The 11,632-nt window shown below is 37.9% G+C and overlaps 1 non-coding gene across 1 annotated transcript; it reads right to left on the bottom strand.

The window, feature by feature from the left end:
* Positions 1-6,220: 6,220 nt before the first annotated feature.
* LOC112753807 (small nucleolar RNA R71) lies at positions 6,221-6,328 on the bottom strand. Its single transcript, XR_003178172.1, has one exon. It is a non-coding gene; the product is annotated as a small nucleolar RNA R71 (small nucleolar RNA).
* Positions 6,329-11,632: the final 5,304 nt, after the last annotated feature.

Raw genomic sequence — 11,632 nt, 5'->3', positions numbered from 1 at the left:
GATTCATCTCACAAGCCCATCACTAAAAAGAGGATGGAGCAAACAAGAGAGCCCACTCATGGACCTCAACAAGAGCATGAGGAAATTCCTTGTCATGAAACCCCTAAGATGCCTCAAGGGATGCACTTTCCTCCACAAAACTATTGGGAGCAAATTAACACCTCCCTAGGAGAATTAAGTTCCAACATGGGACAACTAAGGGTGGAGCACCAAGAGCACTCCATCATTCTCCATGAGATTAGAGAAGATCAAAGAGCTATGAGAGAGGAGCAACAAAGGCAAGGAAGAGACATAAAGGAACACAAGAGCACCATTAGTTCTTCAAGAGGAAGAAGACGCCACCCACACTAAGGTGGACCCGTTCCTTAATCTCCTTGTCTATTTATGTTTTTTGTTTTTGTTCTCTATGCTTTATTTTTATTTATGTTTGTGTCTTCATTACATGATCATTAGTGTCTAGTGTCTATGCCTTAAAGCTATGAGTGTCCTATGAATCCATCACCTCTCTTAAATGAAAAATGTTCTAAAAGAAAAAGAACAAGAAGTACATGAATTTCGAATTCATCCTTGAAGTTAGCTTAATTATTTTGATGTGGTGGCAACACTTTTTGTTTTCTAAATGAATGCTTGAACAGTGCATATTTTTGATATTGTTGTTCATGAATGTTAAAATTGTTGGCTCTCGAAAGAATAATGAAAAAGGAGAAATGTTATTGATGATCTGAAAATCATAAAATTGATTCTTGAAGCAAGAAAAAGCAGTGAAGAACAAGGCTTGCGAAAAAAAATGGCGAAAAAAAAAGAAAGAAAAAGAAAAAACAAGCAGAAAAAGCCAATAGCTCTTTAAACCAAAAGGCAAGAGCAAAAAGCCAATAACCCTTTAAACCAAAAGGCAAGGGTAAAAGGGATCCAAGGCTTTGAGCATCAGTGGATAGGAGGGCCCAAAGGAATGAAATCTTGGCCTAAGTGGCTAAACCAAGCTGTCCCTAACCATGTGCTTGTGGCGTGAAGGTGTCAGGTGAAAAGCTTGAGACTGAGCGGTTAAAGTCGTGATCCAAAGCAAAAAGAGTATGCTTAAGAACCTTGAACACCTCTAATTGGGGACTCTAGCAAATCTGAGTCATAATCTGAAAAGGTTCACCTAGTTATGTGTCTGTGGCATTTATGTATCCGGTGGTAATACTGGAAAACAAAGTGCTTAGGGCCACGGCCAAGACTCATAAAGTAGTTGTGTTCAAGAATCAACATACTGAACTAGGAGAATCAATAACACTATCTAAATTCTGAGTTCCTATAGATGCCAATCATTCTGAACTTCAAAGGATAAAGTGAGATGCCGAAACTGTTCAGAGGCAAAAAGCTACTAGTCCCACTCATCTAATTGGATCTAAGTTTCATTGATATTTTGGAATTTAATAGTATATTCTCTTCTTTTTATCCTATTTGATTTTCAGTTGCTCGGGGACAAGCAACAATTTAAGTTTGGTGTTGTGATGAGTGGATAATTTATACACTTTTTGGCATTATTTTTAGGTAGTTTTCAGTATGTTTTAATTACTTTTTATTATATTTTTATTAGTTTTTATTCAAAATTCACATTTCTAGACTTTACTATGAGTTTGTGTGTTTTTCTGTGATTTCAGGTATTTTCTGGCTGAAATTGAGAGACTTGAGCAAAAATCTAATTCAGAGGCTGAAAAAGGACTGGAGATGTTGTTGGATTTTGACCTCCCTGCACTCGAAATGAATTTTTTGGAGCTACAGAAACCCAATTGGCGCGCTCTCAATTGCGTTGGAAAGTAGACATCCAGGGCTTTCAATCAATATATAATAGTCCATATGTTGCTCGAGTTTTGACGACGCAAACTGGCGTTTAAACACCAACTTCCTGTCCTATTCGGAAGTTAAACGCCAGAAACAGGTTACAAACCAGAGTTAAACACCACAAACAGGCTGCAACCTGGCGTTTAACTCCAAGAGATGTCTCTACACGTGTAAAGCTCAATGCTCAGCCCAAGCACACACCAAGTAGGCCCCGGAAGTGGATTTCTGCATCATTTACTTATCTCTGTAAACCCTAGTAACTAGTTTAGTATAAAGAGGACTTTTCAATATTGTATTTTCATCTCTGGACATTTAGTCCTTAGGTCTAGGTCTTGGTCATTCTGGTTCCCCTCTGGGGCTGATGAGTGGATAATTTATACGCTTTTTGGCATTGTTTTTAGTATATTTTTAGTAGGATCTAGTTACTTTTAGGGATGTTTTTATTAGTTTTTATGTTAAATTCACATTTCTGGACTTTACTATGAGTTTGTGTGTTTTTCTGTGATTTCAGGTATTTTCTGGCTGAAATTGAGGGACTTGAGCAAAAATCAGATTCAGAGGTTGAAGAAGGACTGCTGATGCTATTGGATTCTGACCTCCCTGCACTCAAAGTGGATTTTCTGGAGCTACAGAACTCCAAATGGTGCGCTTCCAATTGGGTTGGAAAGTAGACATCCAGGGTTTAGACGATGCAAAAGGGCGTTAAACGCCAGTTCTATGCTGTAGTCTGGAGTTAAACGCCAGAAACACGTCACGAACCAGAGTTGAACGCCAAAAACACGTTACAAACTGGCGTTCAACTCCAAGAACGACCTCTCCACGTGTAAACTTCAAGCTCAGTCCAAGCACACACTAAGTGGGCCCCGGAAGTGGATTTATGCATCAATTACTTATTTTTGTAAACCCTAGTAACTAGTTTAGTATAAATAGAACTTTTTACTATTGTATTTACATCTTCGGATCATCTTGGGACGTTTAGTTCTTAGATCATGGGGGCTGGCCATTCGGCCATACCTGGACCTTCATCACTTATGTATTTTCAACGGTAGAGTTTCTACACTCCATAGATTAAGGTGTGGAGCTCTGCTGTTCCTCATGATTTAATGCAAAGTACTACTGTTTTATATTCAATTCAACTTATTCCGCTTCTAAGATATCCATTCGCACCCAAGAACATGATGAATGTGATGATTATGTGACGCTCATCATCATTCTAACTTATGAATGTGTGCCTGACAAACACTTCCGTTCTACATGCAAACAAGCTAGAATGAGTATCTCTTAGATATCTAATACAGAGGACCGAGTCCGAGATATTAGAATCTTCGTGGTATAAGTTAGAACCCATGGATGGCCTTTCCTGAGATCTGAAAAGTCTAAACCTTGTCTGTGGTATTCCGAGTAGGATCTGGGAAGGGATGGCTGTGACAAACTTCAAACTCGCGAGTGCTGGGCGTAGTGACAGACGCAAAAGGAGGGTGAACCCTATTCTAGTATGATCGAGAACCTCTAGATGATTAGCCATGCCGTGACAGAGCATTTGGACCTTTTTCACAGAGAGGATGGGATGTAGCCATTGACAACGGTGATGCCTTATATAAAGCTTGCCATGGAAAGGAGTAGGAATGATTGGATGAAGACAGCAGGAAAGCAGAGGTTCAGAGGAACGAAAGCATCTCTATACGCTTATCTGAAATTCTCACCAATGAATTACATAAGTATTTCTATCTTTATTTTCTGATTATTTATTATTATTATTCGAAAACTCCATAACCATTTGATATCCGCCTGACTGAGATTTACAAGATGACCATAGCTTGCTTCATACCAACAATCTTCGTGGGATCGACCCTTACTCACGTAAGGTTTTATTACTTGGACGACCCAGTGCACTTGCTGGTTAGTTGTATCGAAGTTGTGACAAATTATGAATTAATATTAGAGCACTAAGTTTTTGGAGCCATTACCAGGGATCACAATTTCGTACACCAAGTTTTTGGCGCCATTGCCGGGGATTGTTCGAGTTTGGACAACTGACGGTTCATCTTGTTGCTCAGATTAGGTAATTTTCTTTTTGTTTTATTTTCAAAAATTTCTTCAAAAATCTTTCACAAAAAAATTCTTCCTTTTGTTTTCGTAAATTATTCAAAATTTTTAAGAATGAATTCTAGAGTTTCATGGTAACATGTTGAAGCCTGGCTGGCTGTAAAGCCATATCCAAATTCTTTTGGATTGAGGCTTCCACTTGTCAACATAAAAGGCATGTATATGAAGTTGGATGAAGTATCAGCTGTTATGTGCCTGATTTGTATCTTCTAAAGCTTGGCTGGCTAGTGAGCCATGTCTAACCCTTGGATTGGAGGTTTAGGCTAACATTGAAAGATTCCTGGAATTCTTATTAAAAATTTTTGAATTTCTTATTTTCTTTTTCCTATATGTTTTTCAAAAATAATATACAAAAATAAAAAAAAATAATAAAATCATAAAAATCAAAAATATTTTGTGTTTCTTGTTTGAGTCTTGAGTCAATTTTTAAGTTTGGTGTCAATTGCATACTCATCTTGCATTTTTCGAAATTTGCATTCATCATGATCTTCAAGTTGTTCTTGATAAACCTTCTTGATTGATCTTCATATTATATTGTTTTGTGTTGTATGGTTTTTTTCATATGCATTCTTGCATTCATATTGTCTAAGCATTAAAGATTTCTAAGTTTGGTGTCTTGCATATTTTTCTTTCATTAAAAATTTTCAAAAATATGTTCTTGATGTTCATCTTGATCTTCAAAGTGTTCTTGGTATTCATCTTGACATTCATAGTGTTCTTGCATGCATTCATTGTTTTGATCTAAAAATCCTCATGCATTGAGTCTTTTTGATGTTTTTTCTCTTTCATCTTTAAAAATTCAAAAATCAAAAAAATATCTTTCCCTTTTTCACTCATAAATTTTCGAAATTTGGATTGACTTTTTAAAAAATTTTTAAAAATTCAATTGTTTCTTATGAGTCAAATCAAATTTTCAATTAAAAAAAATCTTATCTTTTTCAAAATCTTTTTCAAAAATCATATCTTTTTCATTTTTCTTATTTATTTTCGAAAATTTTAAAAATATTTTTTTAAAAATCTTTTTCTTAATTTTACATCATATTTTCGAAAATATCATCAACAATTAATGTTTTGATTCAAAAATTTCAAGTTTGTTACTTACTTGTTAAGAAAGATTCAAACTTTAAGCTCTGGAATCATATCTTGTGATTTCTTGTGAATCAAGTCATTAATTGTGATTTTAAAAATCAAATCTTTTTCAAAACTAATTTCAATCATATCTTTTCAAAAATATCTTTTTATCTTATCTTTTTTAAATATCTTTTCTAACTTCTTATTTTCTTATCTTTTAAAAATTTGATTTTCAAAATTTGTTTCAACTAACTAATTAACTTTTTGTTTGTTTCTTACCTCTTTCAACTACCTAACTAACTTCCCCTCTCTAATTTTCGAAAATACCTCCCTCTTTTTCAAAAATTCTTTTTAATTAATTAATTGTTTTCAATTTTTAATTTTAATTTTATTTCATTCCTAATTTTCGAAAATTACTAACCTTTTTCAAAAAACTATTTTCGAAATCTAACTTTAAATTTTAATTTTTAATTTTCGAAATTCCCTCTCCCTCATCTCCTTCTATTTATTTATTCATCTACTAACACTTCTCTTCACCCAAAATTCGAACCCCTTCTTCTCCTCGGAGTTCGAATTCTTCTCTTCTATATTCTTATTCTTCTTTTCTTCTACTCACAACAAGGGAACCTCTATACTGTGGTAAAAAGGATCCCTATTATTATTTTTCTGTTCCCTTCTTTGTCATATGAGCAGGAGCAAAGACAAGAACATTCTTGTTGAAGCAGATCCTGAACCTGAAAGGACTCTAAAAAGGAAACTAAGAGAAGCTAAAATACAACAATCCATAGACAACCTTACAGGAATTTTCGAACAGGAAGAGGAGATGGCAGCCGAAAATAATAATAATGCAAGGAGGATGCTTGGTGACTTCACTGCACCTAATTCCAATTTACATGGAAGAAGCATCTCAATCCCTGCCATTGGAACAAACAATTTTGAGCTTAAACCTCAATTAGTTTCTCTGATGCAACAGAACTGCAAATTTCATGGACTTCCATCTGAAGATCCTTTTCAGTTCTTGACTAAATTCTTACAGATCTGTGATACTGTTAAGACCAATGGGGTTGATCCCGAGGTCTACAGGCTTATGCTTTTCCCGTTTGCTGTAAGAGACAGAGCTAGAGTGTGGTTGGACTCTCAACCTAAGGATAGCCTGAACTCTTGGGATAAGCTGGTCAAGGCTTTCTTAGCCAAGTTCTTTCCTCCTCAAAAACTGAGTAAGCTTAGAGTGGATGTTCAAACCTTCAGATAGAAAGAAGGTGAATCCCTCTATGAAGCTTGGGAGAGATACAAGGAACTAACCAAAAAGTGTCCTTTTGACATGCTTTCAGAATGGACCATCCTGGATATATTCTATGATGGTCTGTCTGAATTAGCTAAGATGTCATTGGATACTTCTGCAGGTGGATCCATTCACCTAAAGAAAACACCTGCAGAAGCTCAAGAACTCATTGACATGGTTGCTAACAACCAGTTTATGTACACTTCTGAGAGGAATCCTGTGAGTAATGGGATGCCTCAGAAGAAGGGAGTTCTTGAAATTGATACTCTGAATGCCATATTGGCTCAGAATAAAATATTGACTCAGCAAGTTAATATGATTTCTCAGAGTCTGAATGGAATACAAGCTGCATCCAACAGTACTCAAGAGGCATCTTCTGAAGAAAAAGCTTATGATCCTGAGAACCCTGCAATAGCAGAGGTAAATTATATGGGTGAACCTTATGGGAACACCTATAACCCCTCATGGAGAAATCACCCAAATTTCTCATGGAAGGATCAACAAAAACCTCAACAAGGCTTTAATAATGGTGGAAGAAACAGGTTTAGCAATAGTAAGCCTTTTCCATCATCCACTCAGCAACAGACAGAGAACTCTGAACAAAATACCTCTAATTTAGCAAACTTAGTCTCTGATCTATCTAAGGCCACTCTGAGTTTCATGAATGAAACAAGGTCCTCAATTAGAAATTTGGAGGCACAAGTGGGCCAGCTGAGTAAGAAGATCACTGAAACCCCTCCTAGTGCTCTCCCAAGCAATACAGAAGAAAATCCAAAAGGAGAGTGCAAGGCCATTGATATAACCATCATGGCCGAATCTAAGGAGGAAGGGGAGGACGTGAATCCCAAGGAGGAAGACCTCCTGGGACGTCCAGTGATCAATAAGAAGTTTCCCTCTGAGGAACCAAAAGAATCTGAGACTCATCTAGAGACCATAAAGATTCCATTGAACCTCCTTATGCCATTCATGAGCTCTGAAGAGTACTCTTCTTCTGAAGAGAATGAAGATGTTACTGAAGAGCAAGTTGCCAAGTTCCTTGGTGCAATCATGAAGCTGAATGCCAATTTATTTGGTAAAGAGACTTGGGGAGATGAACCTCCCCTGTTCACCAATGAACTAAATGCATTGGATCAACTGAGACTGCCTCAGAAGAAACAGGATCCTGGAAAGTTCCTAATACCTTGTACCATAGGCACCATAACCTTTGAAAAGGCTCTATGTGACCTTGGGTCAGGAATAAACCTCATGCCACTCTCTGTAATGGAGAAACTGGGAATCTTTGAGGTGCAAGCTGCCAGAATCTCATTAGAGATGGTAGACAACTCAAGAAAAGAGGCCTATGGACAAGTAGAGGACGTGTTAATAAAGGTTGAAGGCCTTTACATCCCTGCTGATTTCATAATCCTGGATACTGGGAAGGATGAGGATGAATCCATCATTCTTGGAAGACCCTTCCTAGCCACAGCAAGAGCTGTAATTGATGTTGACAGAAGTGAACTAGTCCTTCAATTGAATGAGGACTCCCTTGTGTTTAAAACTCAAGGACATCCTTCTATAAACATGGAAAAAATGCACAGTAAGCTTCTCTCAGAACAGAGTCAACTAAAGCCCTCACAGTCAAACTCTAAGTTTGGTGTTGGGAGGCCTCAGCCAAACTCTAAGTTTGGTGTTGAACTCCCATATCCAAACTCTAAGTTTGGTGTTGGGAGTCTATAAAATTGACCTGATCACCTGTGTGGCTCCATGAGAGCCCACTGTCAAGCTATTGACATTAAAGAAGCGCTTGTTGGGAGGCAACCCAATTTTTATTTATCTAATTTTATTTTTATTTTATTATTTTTTCATGTTTTATTAGGTTCATGATCATGTGGAGTCACAAAATAAATAGAAAAATCAAAAACAGAATCAAAAACAGTAGAAGAAAAATCACACCCTGGAAGAAGGGCTTACTGGCGTTTAAACGCCAGTAAGGAGCATCTGGCTGGCGTTCAACGCAAGAACAAAGTATGGATCTGGCATTGAACGCCCAAAACAAGCAGCATCCTGGCGTTCAGACACCAAGAATGCACACTGAGGAAAGTTGGCGCTGAACGCCAGAAATAAGCATAGAACTGGCGTTCAACGCCAGAAACATGCTGCATCTGGGCGCTGAACGCCCAGAACAAGCATCAATTCGGCATTTAAACACCAGAATTGCATGCAAAGGCATTTTACATGCCTAATTGGTGCAGGGATGTAAATCCTTGACACCTCAGGATCTGTGGATCCCACAGGATCATCTCAACATCTGTGGACCCCACAGGATCCCCACCTACCTCCACTCATATTCTTCCCTCTTCTCAATGTTCATCCTCTCTTCCCAATAAACACCCTTCCCCAAAACCCTTCACCAATCACCTCAAGCTCTCTTCCCTATCACCCATTCACCACTCACATCCATCCACTCTTTCCCATAAACCTACCTCATAAACCCCACATACCTTCAAAATTCAAAATCACTTTCCCACCCAAACCCTCCTCATTTGGCCGAACCTTAACCCCTCTCCCTCCACTATATAAACCCCTCCATTCTTCTTCATTTTCACACAACACAACCCTCTCTTCCTCTTCTTGGCCGAAACACAACCTCTCTCCCTCTCCTCCATTTCATCTTCTTCTTCATCTCTTCTTTCTTCTCTTGCTCGAGGGCGAGAAATATTCTAAGTTTGGTGTGGTAAAAGCATAAGCTTTTTGTTTTTCCATTACCATTGATGGCACCTAAGACCAGAGAATCCTCTAGAAAAGGGAAAGGGAAGACAAAAGCTTCCACCTCCGAGTCATGGGAAATGGAAAGATTCATCTCCAAAGCCCATCAAGACCACTTCTATGATGTTGTGGCCAAGAAGAAGGTGATCCCCGAGGTCCCTTTCAAACTCAAGAAAAATGAGTATCCGGAGATCCGACATGAGATCCATAGAAGAGGTTGGGAAGTTCTAACAAACCCCATCCAACAAGTCGGAATTCTAATGGTTCAAGAGTTCTATGCTAATGCATGGATCACTAGGAACCATGATCAAAGTAAGAACCCGAACCCAAAGAATTATCTCACCATGGTTCGGGGGAACTACTTAGATTTCAGTCCGAAAAATGTGAGGTTGGCGTTCAACTTGCCAATGATGGAAGAGGCGCATGCCCCTACACAAGAAGAGTCAACTTTGATCAAAGGTTGGACCAAGTCCTCATGGACATATGTGTGGAAGGAGCTCAATGGAAGATTGACTTAAAAGGAAAACCGGTTCAACTAAGAAGATTGGACCTTAAGCCTGTAGCTAGAGGATGGTTGGAGTTCATTCAACGCTCAATCATTCCCACTAGCAACCGGTCTGAAGTTACTATAGACCGAGCCATCACGATCCATAGCATCATGATTGGAGAAGAGGTGGAGGTTCATGAGATTATACCTCAAGAACTCTAAAAAGTGGCTGACAAGTCCTCCAATATGGCAAAGTTAGTTTTTCCTCACCTCATTTGCCATCTATGCAATTCGGCTGGGATTGACATAGAGGGAGATATCCTCATTTATGAGGACAAGCCCATCACTAAGAAAAGGATGGAGTAAACAAGAGAGCCTATTCATGGATCTCAAGAGACGCATGAAGAAGCTCACCACCAAGAAATCCCTGAGATACCTCAAGGGATGCACTTTCCTCCACAGAACTTTTGGGAGCAAATCAACACCTCCCTAGGAGAACTGAGTTCCAACATGGGATAACTAAGGGTGGAACATCAAGAGCACTCAATCATCCTCCATGAAATTAGAGAAGATCAAAGAGCTATGAGGGAGGAGCAACAAAGACAAGGAAGAGACATAGAAGAGCTCAAGGACATCATTGGTTCCTCAAGAAGGAAATGCCACCATCACTAAGGTGGACTCATTCCTTGTTCTCAAATTTTCTGTTTTTCGTTTTCTTTATGTTAAGTGCTTATCTATGTTAGTGTCTTATTACATGATCATTAGTATTTAGTAACTTTGTCTTAAAGTTATGAATGTCCCATGAATCCATCACCTCTCTTAAATGAAAAATGTTTTTAATTCAAAAGAACAAGAAGTACATGAGTTTCGAATTTATCCTTGAACTTAGTTTAATTATATTGATGTGGTGACAATACTTTATATTTTCTGAATGAATGCTTGAACAGTGCATATGTCTTTTGAAGTTGTTGTTTATGAATGTTAAATATGTTGGCTCTTGAAAGAATGATGACAAGGAGACATGTTATTTGATAATCTGAAAAATCATAAAAAATGATTCTTGAAGCAAGAAAAAGCAGTGAATACAAAGCTTACAGAAAAAAAAATGGCGAAAAAAAAATTAGAAAAAGAAAAAGCAAGCAAAAAAAGCCAAAAGCTCTTAAAACCAAAAGGCAAGAGCAAAAAGCCAATAACCCTTAAAACCAAAATGCAAGGGTAAATAAAAAGGATCCCAAGGCTTTGAGCATCAGTGTATGGGAGGGCCTAAAGGAATAAAATCTGGCCTAAGCGGCTAAACCAAGCTGTCCCTAACCATGTGCTTGTGGCATGAAGGTGTCAAGTGAAAACTTGAGACTGAGCGATTAAAGTCAAGGTCCAAAGCAAAAGAAGAGTGTGCTTAAGAACCCTGGACACCTCTAATTGGGGACTTTAGCAAAGCTGAGTCACAATCTGAAAAGGTTCACCCAATTATGTGTCTGTGGCATTTATGTATCCGGTGGTAATACTGGAAATAAAGTGCTTAGGGCCACGGCCAAGACTCATAAAGTAGTTGTGTTCAAGAATCAACATACTGAACTAGGAGAATCAATAACACTATCTGAACTCTGAGTTCCTATAGATGCCAATCATTCTGAACCTCAATGGATAAAGTGAGATGCCAAAACTATTCAAGAGGCAAAAAGCTACAAGTCCCGCTCATCTGATTGGAGCTATGTTTCATTGATATTTTGGAATTTATAGTATATTCTCTTCTTTTTATCCTATTTTATTTTCAGTTGCATGGGGACAAGCAACAATTTAAGTTTGGTGTTGTGATGAGCGGATAATTTATACGCTTTTTGGCATTGTTTTTAGTATGTTTTTAGTAGGATCTAGTTACTTTTAGGGATGTTTTTATTAGTTTTTATGTTAAATTTACATTTCTGGACTTTACTATGAGTTTATGTATTTTTCTGTGATTTTAGGTATTTTCTGGCTGAAATTGTGGGACTTGAGCAAAAATCAGATTCAGAGGTTGAAGAAGGACTGCTGATGCTGTTGGATTCTGACCTCCCTGCACTCAAAGTGGATTTTCTGGAGCTACATAACTCCAAATGGCGCGCTTCCAATTGGGTTGG

The sequence above is a fragment of the Arachis hypogaea genome, chromosome 15, assembly GCF_003086295.3.
Source record: "Arachis hypogaea cultivar Tifrunner chromosome 15, arahy.Tifrunner.gnm2.J5K5, whole genome shotgun sequence".
NCBI classification, from domain to species: domain Eukaryota; kingdom Viridiplantae; phylum Streptophyta; class Magnoliopsida; order Fabales; family Fabaceae; genus Arachis; species Arachis hypogaea.
Note: the sequence above shows the minus strand (reverse complement) of the source record. Positions and strands in the feature narration are given on the sequence as shown.